Source organism: Suricata suricatta, chromosome 10 (genome assembly GCF_006229205.1).
Source record: "Suricata suricatta isolate VVHF042 chromosome 10, meerkat_22Aug2017_6uvM2_HiC, whole genome shotgun sequence".
Taxonomy (NCBI): domain Eukaryota; kingdom Metazoa; phylum Chordata; class Mammalia; order Carnivora; family Herpestidae; genus Suricata; species Suricata suricatta.
In genome coordinates, this window is record NC_043709.1 from 104,637,085 (window position 1) to 104,647,429 (window position 10,345).

Sequence of the window (10,345 nt, forward strand, 5' to 3'; positions counted from 1 at the left end):
CCTCCGCAGCCCGCCCGCCACGGCGGCCCCGCCCCCGCTCCGCCACGGCCCCGCCCCCGGCCGCCCGCTAACGGAGGCGCAGACCCGGGGTGGCGGACCTGGGGGCTTCCGCGCCGCGCTGGTCCCAAAGCCTGGGCGCCTGGAGCCTGGCAGGGGACCCTGACTGCGGCTAGGCCCACCTGCCGATGGACCCAGCGTAGCAGCATTTACACCCTCGCACCGTGCTCCGTGTCAAGGTAGCCGTCTGGGAAGTTGGGCCACTCATTCCGGCGATGCCGGGATAATTCCTAATGTTCCTTACGTGGAACTGCTTTTAGAATCCTCCCGGACTGTCTTGGAACGGCCTCAGGGGTGCTAGTTCCTGGTAATAGTCTCGTGAAGCCATTCACCAGTCCCTGTGCCCAGATAGCCCCACAACTGCCCAGCCGGAGGAGAAACGCACGTGACTCCAACAAAAGAGAAACAGAAACGGGAAAGCAAGTTTCTGGAAAGCATGAGAAATCAAGTAGGGTCATGGAAGTTGCTCCACCTGAACAAAGGACTAGAAACTGAATTTTAAAAAAGAAAAAAGACTGGAAGGAAATAAAACCAAAACTCATCACAAGGTTACATTAAAATAATTAAAATCACAGTGATTTATTTTACTTCCCCCTTTTTTGTATTTTCCAATTTTTCTTAAAACAAATTTTTTAACGTTTATTCATTTTAGAGAGAGAGAATGAGAGCACAAGCAGAGGAGGGGCAAAGAGAGAGAGAGGGAGTCACAGAATCCAAAGCAGGCCCCAGGCTCTGAGGTGTCAGCAAGAGCCAGAGGTGGGGCTCAAACTCATAATCCGGGAAATAATAACTTTAGCCAAAGTCGGATGCTTAACCGACTGAGCCAGTCAGATGCTCCTATATTTTCCGGTTTTTCTAAAATGACTGTGGCATTTTACCCCCAGGTAATATTTTTAATGGGGTTATCTCTGAGGTTTCTGGCAGCCAAAGCAATAGAGGTTAATTTCACAATTCCATAATGAAAGGATGCGGCATACCAATTACCACTTCAAGAGTGTCTAACCTTATCTTGCACCTAACTTTAAATGAGATTCCTGGGTTTTGTGCGCAGCTCATTTTGGCTCTGACGGAGGTGTCAAGGGGACAATCTATAAAGTTTGAGCAAGAGTGGGTTTATTCCAATAAATAGATTTCCTCCAACAAGGACTGCTATAAAGGCACAGGATACCTGAGATCAGAGAACAAATGACACATGGGTGGTGCCAGCTGGATGCTTTCTCCCTGCCGAGGAAGATTCGGTGCCGTGCTGGGGTTGGAGGGGCCCAGGCTGTGTGTTGCCAGCAGTATAGACCCCCTCATTTGGGCAGCTGGCCTACCTAAGCTATAAGTCAGTTCTGCCACTGACACTTTAGTACCACAAGTACATTTCTAGGACTGTAAATGTGTTTCTCATTCTATATATGGACCAGACAGGCCACATTATGCTCCCCAAGAAGCAGTTCCCAGCTCAGGAGGAGTTTAGCTTCTAACTGATGCAAATAACTAGTAATCCTTCCCATCTTGACACTACTCAACTCTCAGGTTGCTGACTTACCACGGCTGACTGCTAAACTTTAAGTAATGGATGACGTACTTCTCTGCCTCCTTAAACACGATGCTAAACCTAATTTCATCTTTTCCAGGCCTCCAGTTATCTTCACAAGCATGGTCTCCTGCGCTGTGGAATGCTGCTCCGGCTCGGGGCGCACCGCTGTGTTCCCTCTCTACAAGATGCTCGTCTGCGCACGGATCCATGATGTCCCAGATATGGTGGGCACGGTGACGCTGCTGCAAACGTTGTCCTACGCATCTTCTTGTGCACGTATGTTTTCATTTCCCTGGAGAGAAATCCCTAGGAGTGGCACTGGTTGGTTACCGGCTTGAGGAATGTGCAACTTTATTACAAACAGCGAGTTTTGCAGAGCCGCCGTGAACCCTGCGCTCCCACCAGCGGTACACGCGCATCCCAGCAGCTCCACCCGGCTCTGGCTCGCCTCTGCACCACCAGCACCCTGATCCAAGCCACCATCTCCCTCTGCCATCGCGGTAACCCCTAACAGGCACTCTCTATACTCGTACTCCTTTTATAAAAGTCAGATGGTGTCACTCCACTCTTTAAAATCCTCTGTGGTTTCCCAAGGTCTTTTCAACAGCTTACAAAGTCCCATATGAACTGCACCCTCTTTAAGCTCAAATCCTACCGCTGTCCCCCTATTATTATTCTCCGTCAACCCCTATGGCATCCTTGTTTTCCTAGGCCTGGCTTCATTTCCTCCACAGCATCTATTACAATCTGAAATATTACATAGTGATTTGCTCCACAAGGAGGACAAGAACTTGTTCTATTCATGCTCTTGTCTTGGTCCCTAAACAGTGTTTGGTACTCCTGGGCACCCAACAGGTGGAATAATGGTTTCAACAAGAAAATCATCAGGTGCTATTAGGTGCTGTGCAGAAGACTAAACAGGGCACTGCGAGGGCAAGTGACTGATGGGTGGCTAATGAGCTTGGTCCCCTGATGCCTGAAAGTCAAAAAAGGGAGCAGATATGACAGGAGGAGGAGGAGCATTCTGGACGCGGGAAGCATCTACTGCAAGCGTGCAGTCCCGGGAAGGAGCCCGACACGGTTGGCACATAGTGGGTGAGGGAAGAAGGTGCCTGGTGACAGCAGGCGGCTTGGGGGCAGGCTAGGTGAGGAGTTGGGATTTTACCCTAAACATGGTAGGGGGCCCAGACATAGTTCTGCGGGTGGCATCTCTGCCAATCAGCTGCCAAATTCTTTGCATCTCCTATTAAGCTTTCTGCAGTTAGGGTAGCTTCTCTCTGCTTCAGTCCCCCAGGTCTCATTTGCTGCTTCTATTAGGCTGTGGGCCTTCTTTCTTTCTTTCTTTTTTTTTAGAGAGAGAGAGAGTGTGAGCGGGGAAGGCAAGGCAGGTGGGGCAACGGATCCAAAGTGGGCTCTGGGCTGACAGCATAGAGCCTGATGTGGGGCTCAAATTTATGAACCTCAAGATCATAACCTGAGCAGAAGCCCAACACTCACCTGACTGAGCCACCCAGGTGCCTTAGGCATTACGTGTTAAAATCTGTAAGCATTGTTTGTAAATTAAGAGAGTGAGGGGTGCCTGGGTGGCTCAGTAGGTTTAGCTTCTGACTTTCAACTTCAGTTCAGGTCACGATCCCAGGATCATGGGGTCGAGCCCCACATCAGGATTGAGATTCTCTCTTTCCCTCTGCCTTTTCCCCCTCCCCCATTGTGTTCTCTCTCTCTCTCTCTCTCTCAAACAAAACAAAACAAAACAAAAAACAGAGAATTTGATGCTTCTCAAAAATGCAAGACTATAGGATCAGAAAGCATAGCTCTAGGTGCCAGACCCTGGAAGGGGAGGGATGTTAAGGGAAGGCGGGAAGGGGGAATATTTCTATATCCTCATTGCAGCGGTTTTTACTGGACTGTATACTTTTGTGAAAACTCATAGAATTTCACAATAAAAGATAAACTTCACCATATGCAAAAATGATACCTTAATTCAAAAATGAAACAGTAAATACACAGATAAACCAGAGAGAACATTGCTCTTAGTAAGGAAGACAGAAAACAAACCTCAGTGAGGTTTTGGCTGAAAGTGTGCTAAGCAAGCAGTCTGACCCAAGTTTCACTTTTTCCTGAGGCTTCTCACCATTGCTTCTCACCCTTGCTTTGGGCTGCTAGGCAGCTCTTCTTCTGAAACTCCAACCCCCTTTCTTTTTTTTTTTTTTAAGGTTTTTTTTAAGGGTCAGAGAGAGAGGGAGATACAATATCTTAAGCAGCGTCCAGCCTCTGAGCTATCAGCACAGAACCTGACATGGGGCTCGAACCCATGAACTGCGAGATCATGACCTGAGCTGAAGTCAGACGCTTAACCGACTGAGCCACCCAGGCACCTGCCCCAGCTCCCTTTCTGAGTTCCCTTTTATTGCAGCAGAAAGAGGATGGCATTTTCAAAAACATCTTTAAGGAATATTGTTTGAAAACGATTCATTCTGAAACCTATTGTTGGGTTGAATTGTGTCCTCTTCAAATTCATATGTTGAAGCTCTAACCTCCCAGTCTCTCAGAATGTGAGTGTATTTGGAGATAGGCTCTTTCAGAAGGTAGTTAAGGTGAAAGGAGGGCATTGGAAGCCCTAGTCCAATATGACTGAAATCCTTAAATGAAGAAAACAGGACACAGACACGCACAGAGTGAGGGCCATGTGAAGACAGGGAGAGGGCAGCTGGCTACCAGCCAAGGAGAGAGGCCACAGAAGAAACCTCGATCTAAGACTTCTAGACTTAGAATTGTGAGAGAGTTGGTTCGTGTTGTTTAAGCCACCTGGCATGCAGTATTTTGTTACGGCAGCCATGGCAAACTGACACACTCACCTTCAGCTGTGAGTCACCTGTACCCAGTCAGAAGGGGCCAGGTTTCTTTCCTTTTCACTGCCTGTGTTTCTAACCACAGGAAGGAACTTCTGGTCCTGAAGAGGTCACACCTGTCGTATCCTGTTCCAAAGTCAAGAGCAAAGCTCACCTTTTTTAGAAAAAGTCAGAGCTTTCCCTCCTTCTCAGGCTTGTCTACCTGAACACCCTCCTTGCCTGTTTCTGACAGACCTAGGTGGCAGCTGGCTCTGGGAGAGTGGTATTGGGCCTCCCTAAACTGCTGTGACCTGATCTTTCCATGCTCTGGCCCCGGGCGGGTCATACTCACAGCCACACCCAGGCTCACAGGAAAACTGAACCCAGGCCTGGACCCCTCCAGCTTCAGACACCTGCGTAGCCCTGTGTATGGCCACAGCACTGGTAGGGAGGGTTCCATGACAGCTTTGTTTAAAGCACTGTTTACACTCTTCTTGTTCAAGGCTGAATTTGGAAAATTGAGGTTACTGGCCACCTGATGTCCAGACACCCAAGGTGTTCTTGTGTGAAGATAACTCAGGGCTGAAAATTGGTTTGGGGAAGATGAACCAAATAACATCTGTTCCATCTCATGTGGAATCAGGGAGGAAGACAGATACTCACCCTATTGCACATCACAGAGATCTTAAAAAGTCCTGCTGGCTTCCCATTCCCCAGCTCTACCTGACCTTTGATTAATGCAAAAAAGCAAACCTCTAGGGACACCTGGCTGGCTCAGTCAGAAAAGCCTTTGACTCTTGATCTTGGGGTCATGAGTTCAAGCCCAAGTTCAAGCCCCACGTTGGGTGTAGAGATTACATAAACTTAAAAAAAAAAAAAAAAGCTGGTCTCCAGCAGAGGACATACTAACTATGTAAGGTTGTATTAAAAGTCATTTATTGGGGCGCCTGGGTGGCTCAGTCGGTTAAGCCTCCGGCTTCGGCTCAAGTCAGATCTCACATTCGTGGGTTCGAGCCCCGCATCAGGCTCTGTGCTGACAGCTAGCTCAGAGCCTGGAGCCTGCTTCTGGACTCTCCTCCTCTCATGCTCTGACTCTCTCTGTATCAAAAATAAATAAAACATTAAAAAAAATAAAAGTCATTTATCTATAAAAAAATATTTTTCTTTTATGCTTCTTTTTAAAGTATCTCAAATGCACTGCATTGGATGAATCATGTTCTCTGGTTTGTGTGTGTGTGTGTGTGTGTGTGTGTGTGGTCATTGTTGTTTTTTAAGTCTATTTATTTATTTTGAGAGAGACAGTGAGAGAAAATGAGTGGGGGGGGGTGGCACAGAGAGGGGCATGAGAGAGAGAATCCCAAGCAGGCCCTCTGCTCACAGTGCAGAGCTCAATGCGGGGCTCGATCTCATGACAGGAGATCATGACCTGAGCCAAAATCCAGAGTTGGACACTTAACCAGCTAAGCCACCCAGGCATCCCTACACTCCTTAGTTCTCAGCATGTGGTCATCATCAGTCCCCTCTCCTGTGTTGTTTCTCATTTATTTCTTGTATTTTTCCCCCATTCCCATGTCCTTCACCTCCCTCTCAGAGGCAGCCTTTATGACATATGTATCATATATCATTTGTTTGTATAAAGTCTTGTAAAAAAAAAGTATACTGTTGTATGTATTATAGCAGATCTCATTTTGTTCTTTCTTCACTCAGCACTGTATCTGCAAGTTCTCCTCTGTGGGCATCCCCCACGTTTTGCTCATCTGCTCCCACATATCTGCAAACCCCAGATTGCCTCCAGCTTGCTGACATGACAAATAACACTCAAATGAACATCCCCAAATACGGCCCCTATGAGCCTGAATGAGAGTATTTTTGTTTTTTGAGAGAGAGAAAAAGAGAGAGAGAGCATGCACAAGCAGAAGAGGGACAGAAAGAGGGGGCAGGGGACCCAAAGTGGGGTCTGTGCTGTCAGCACAGAGCCTGAGAGGCTCAAACTCATGAACCGCAAGGTCATGACCTGAGCTGAAGTCTGACACTTAACCCAGGCACCCCTGAATGAGAATTTTTTAGGGAGCCCCTGGGAACAGAATCACTGGTCACAGGGTGGGCATATGGGTAACCTGACCGAGTACTAGCAGCCGCTCCCCTTGCTCCTCTCTACTTTCCCGCCAGGAGGGCCTGTTGCTTCTGGTTCCCTCCATCCTCACCAACACTTGGCATGATCTAGGTTGCTGATTTTGCCAGTCCAATAGGTATAAAATGATATCTCATTGTTATTTTGTTTGTGCATTTTCATATTTCCATGATAAGCAGTAAGTTGAGCATCCCTGTTCAGGACAGTATAGAAGCATCCATTTGTGTCCTCTGGTGAGCAGACGCTGAAACAGGGCAGCAAGGAGCGTTTTGGAGGGGAGATAATATCCATGAAAGATGGAGGTAGAAGCAGGACTGGGCGGGGACAGCTTCAGAACACAGTGCAGGTCTGAGCCCTGTGAAAGGAAACAGGGGAGGAGCCAGAACGAGACGGACCAAGCAGCAGATCTGATTGGGTCACAGCCCTGCCAGTAGGTCGCTCCAGAGCAAAGAATGCCTCAGGAGCTCATTTACACTTGGGAAGTGCGTGGCCTCTGTGGCAGGTTCCGAAGGCCACGCAGAGGGAGGCTGTTGGCTAACTGGCTAACTGCACTTCTGGCCGTGGACACCAAGCTCTTTGTTGATGGCAGGTCCAGCAGTGCTTCTCCATGACTGCCACAGTAGCTGTGCTGCAGTGACAGACTAGGGCACCCCAGGAGCTTAGGATCGCAAAGGGTGTATTTTTTGCTCAGTCCGACACGGGTCAAGTGGCTCTCCTCGGAGGCCCTTCTCCAAAGGTGATTCTAAGATCCAAGCCACCTTCCTTCTGGGATCTCTGCTGTCACGAGTTCTTCACTTGTACTGGCAAAGCTGCAGCGCTCACTCCCGACTCAAAGCAGAAGCCGCACCGCCTTCCCACTCACATCCCCTGTGGGAGTGCCTATGCCAGGATCTCAACATAGCTGCAGATGAAGAAGCCAGGAAATCGTTTTGTGTGTGTGCGGGGGCTTGTGCCCAGGAAGAGGAGCTACGACAGGGGCACCATTGTTTCCGCCATGCTCCTAGGTAACTGACCCGTGTTAATTGCAGCATTATATACGATAGCCAAGACATGAAAACATTTAAGCGCCCACTGACAATTGAATGGATAAAGAAAATGTCACACACACACACATACATACATACTAACTAGACTATTAATCACCATAAAAAATAAAATCCTGCTGTTTTAAACAACATGGATGGACTTTGAAGGCATTATGCTAAGTGAGATGAATCAGACAAAGAAAGACACTGTATGATCTCACATGTGGATTCTTTTTTTTTAATGTTTTTTATTTATTTTTGAGAGAGAGAGAGAGAGAGACAGTGTGAGCAGGGGAGGGTCAGAGGGAGAGGGAGACACAGAATCTGAAGCAGGATCCAGGCTCTGAGCTGGAGCCGGATGCGGGGCTCAAACCCACGAACTGTGAGATCATGACCTGAGCCGAAGCCGGACGCTTACCCAACTGAGCCACCCAGGTGCCCTTCACATGTGGATTCTTAAAAAAAAAACCCTAAAACCTGAACTCACAGAAACAGACGCAGGGAGGTCAGGATTGGGTGAAATGGGTGAAGAGGGTCAAAGGGTACAAACTTCTAGTTATAAGATACAAGATACGTAAGTCCTGGGGATGTCATGTCCAGCATGGTGACTCTAGTTAACAACACTATTGTTTATTTGAAAGTTGCTAAGAGAGTAGATCTTAGTTCTCATCACAAGAAAAAAATTGTAACTATGTGAGATGATGGATGTTAACTAAACAGTGGTGATCATGTTACAATATATACACATATGAAATCATATATTGTGTATCTTAAACTACCACAATGTTTTATATCAATTATACCTCAATAAAACTGAGGGCAGGGGAAGAAGTCCTTTCTCTATAGGTCAGAGGTATTCTCCTACATTTTTTTCCCCTACATTTTTTATTTTACAAATTTATAGCTTTATTTTTAAATTTTTGATCTTTAATTCATCCCAAGTTTATTTTTAGAATTAGTGTCACACAGGAAACTGTTTTCATTTTGTCTGTACTGTGAGCCCATTTACCAAACATCTGCAAAAACAATTAATTTCTCCTATTGATTCATAAGGCTTCCTTAATCACAACCTGTGTTTCTGTGGTCCCTCTGAAAGCTCCTTTTGGGGCCCCATCAGTCTGCTGTTCTTTCTACACATACTGCATGGTGTTTATTATTATGGCTTTGCATTAGGTTAATTAACTATAGTTAATTAAGGCAACCCTCAACTCTTTTATTTTCAAGGTTGCTTTAGGTGTTCATGTGTTTTTTTATTCTTTATAAAAATGTGAAAGAGTTTCTGAGCCTAGAAGATAGGTTTTGATGGAGAGTCAGGAAGGGGATGCTGGGGAGGGAAAGCGAGGAGAAGCCAAGTGGGGAAGCTAGAAGGGACCATCAGCTTAGCTTAGTAGTCAACTTTGCTGGGCTGGAGACAGCACAGAAATGGGACAGCAGCAAACTCTGTAACACACGCGGATGCATTGAAGGGTCAGTACGTGGACCAGAGGCATTGGGGCATTTCAAGGGAAGAGGGGGCATGTGGACTGGAGAGGTCTGGGCAGGCTGCCCAGGGGTGGGGTCAGAGGGAGGCCTTTAGCATAGTGGTTAAGAGCTCAGCCTTTGCAGTTGTTTTTTTCGGCTCTGTATCTTACCAGTTCTGTGGCCCTGGGCATGGTACCTAATTGCTCCAAGGTCAACTTTCTCATCAATAAAATGGGGATAATAATGCCTCTGAATATAGTGACTGGTACAGTGTGCTCTAATTATTGCCTATCAAATGGAAAAGAAGAGGAATAGTATGTATTAGGCATAAAGGCAGAATGAGCAAGGCAAGTTCTCAGAATACATAGAAATGTGGTGTGAAGTCACTGGCATTCCTGGGCTGGCAAGCAAGGAGGCCAGCAGCTACCCCCAAGAAAGCTAGCTATTGGCTCCCCACAAGCTGAGGCCCCAGAGCAGGTTTCTTGACTTCCTATTTCCTGCTTATAAAAGAAAATGATAATATATGCTTCCAAGTTGTGATTTAAATATAGGAACTGTATAAAAGTCTTAGGCATGGTGTCTGGCATAATAGTAAGTTCTCAGTAAATGGCTGCCATTACTATCATTAGTTGGCATCCCTTCAGAGGCTCCTAATCAGCTCTGTGCAGCTGGGGGTGATTGGCTGGGGGTCAGAGGTCAGAGTGCAGGGAGGTGGTTCTGGGAGTAAGGAGCTCAGTAGCTGGGGCTTCTGAAAGGACATGAAGAGGAAGGAAGGAGAGGATTGGGGCGGCCTACTTGCACCCCGTCCCCTTCCTTCCCTGTCACCTCCCCAGCTGCCTCCACAGCCCCTCTCTATCCATCCCTCAGTTGCTTGAATCCCACACACCTGGACTTGATAATGACCCTCATCTCTAGGTGCCTCTCATTGGGTTGGTGCCCGGTATCACCTCTGGGCTCTCAGGAGGTGGCCCTGGGAAACGGAAGGGATGGAGGAAGGCAGGTGGCAGACTGGTGCGGCTGGGCTCTGGGAGCACACGCCTGTGGCTTCCTGGGTGCGTTTGGTCCCTGGTGCCTGCCATACTGTGCATGCATGTTGATTAAGTCACTTCTTGCTCCTGTTTTGATGGCATCTTGTCCCGTCAAGCAGCAGGAGGTAAAGCCTCCGACTTCCCCCAGAGACAAATCCACAAGGGTGGGGACTCTGGATGGCAGATGGGCTCACGATTTACCTTCTAGTGCCTGCTTCCCACAAGCACCCCCATGTCTGGCCTTGCCAGACGTGCCAGTCTTAGGTCAGAGTTTCCGCAAGCCCACA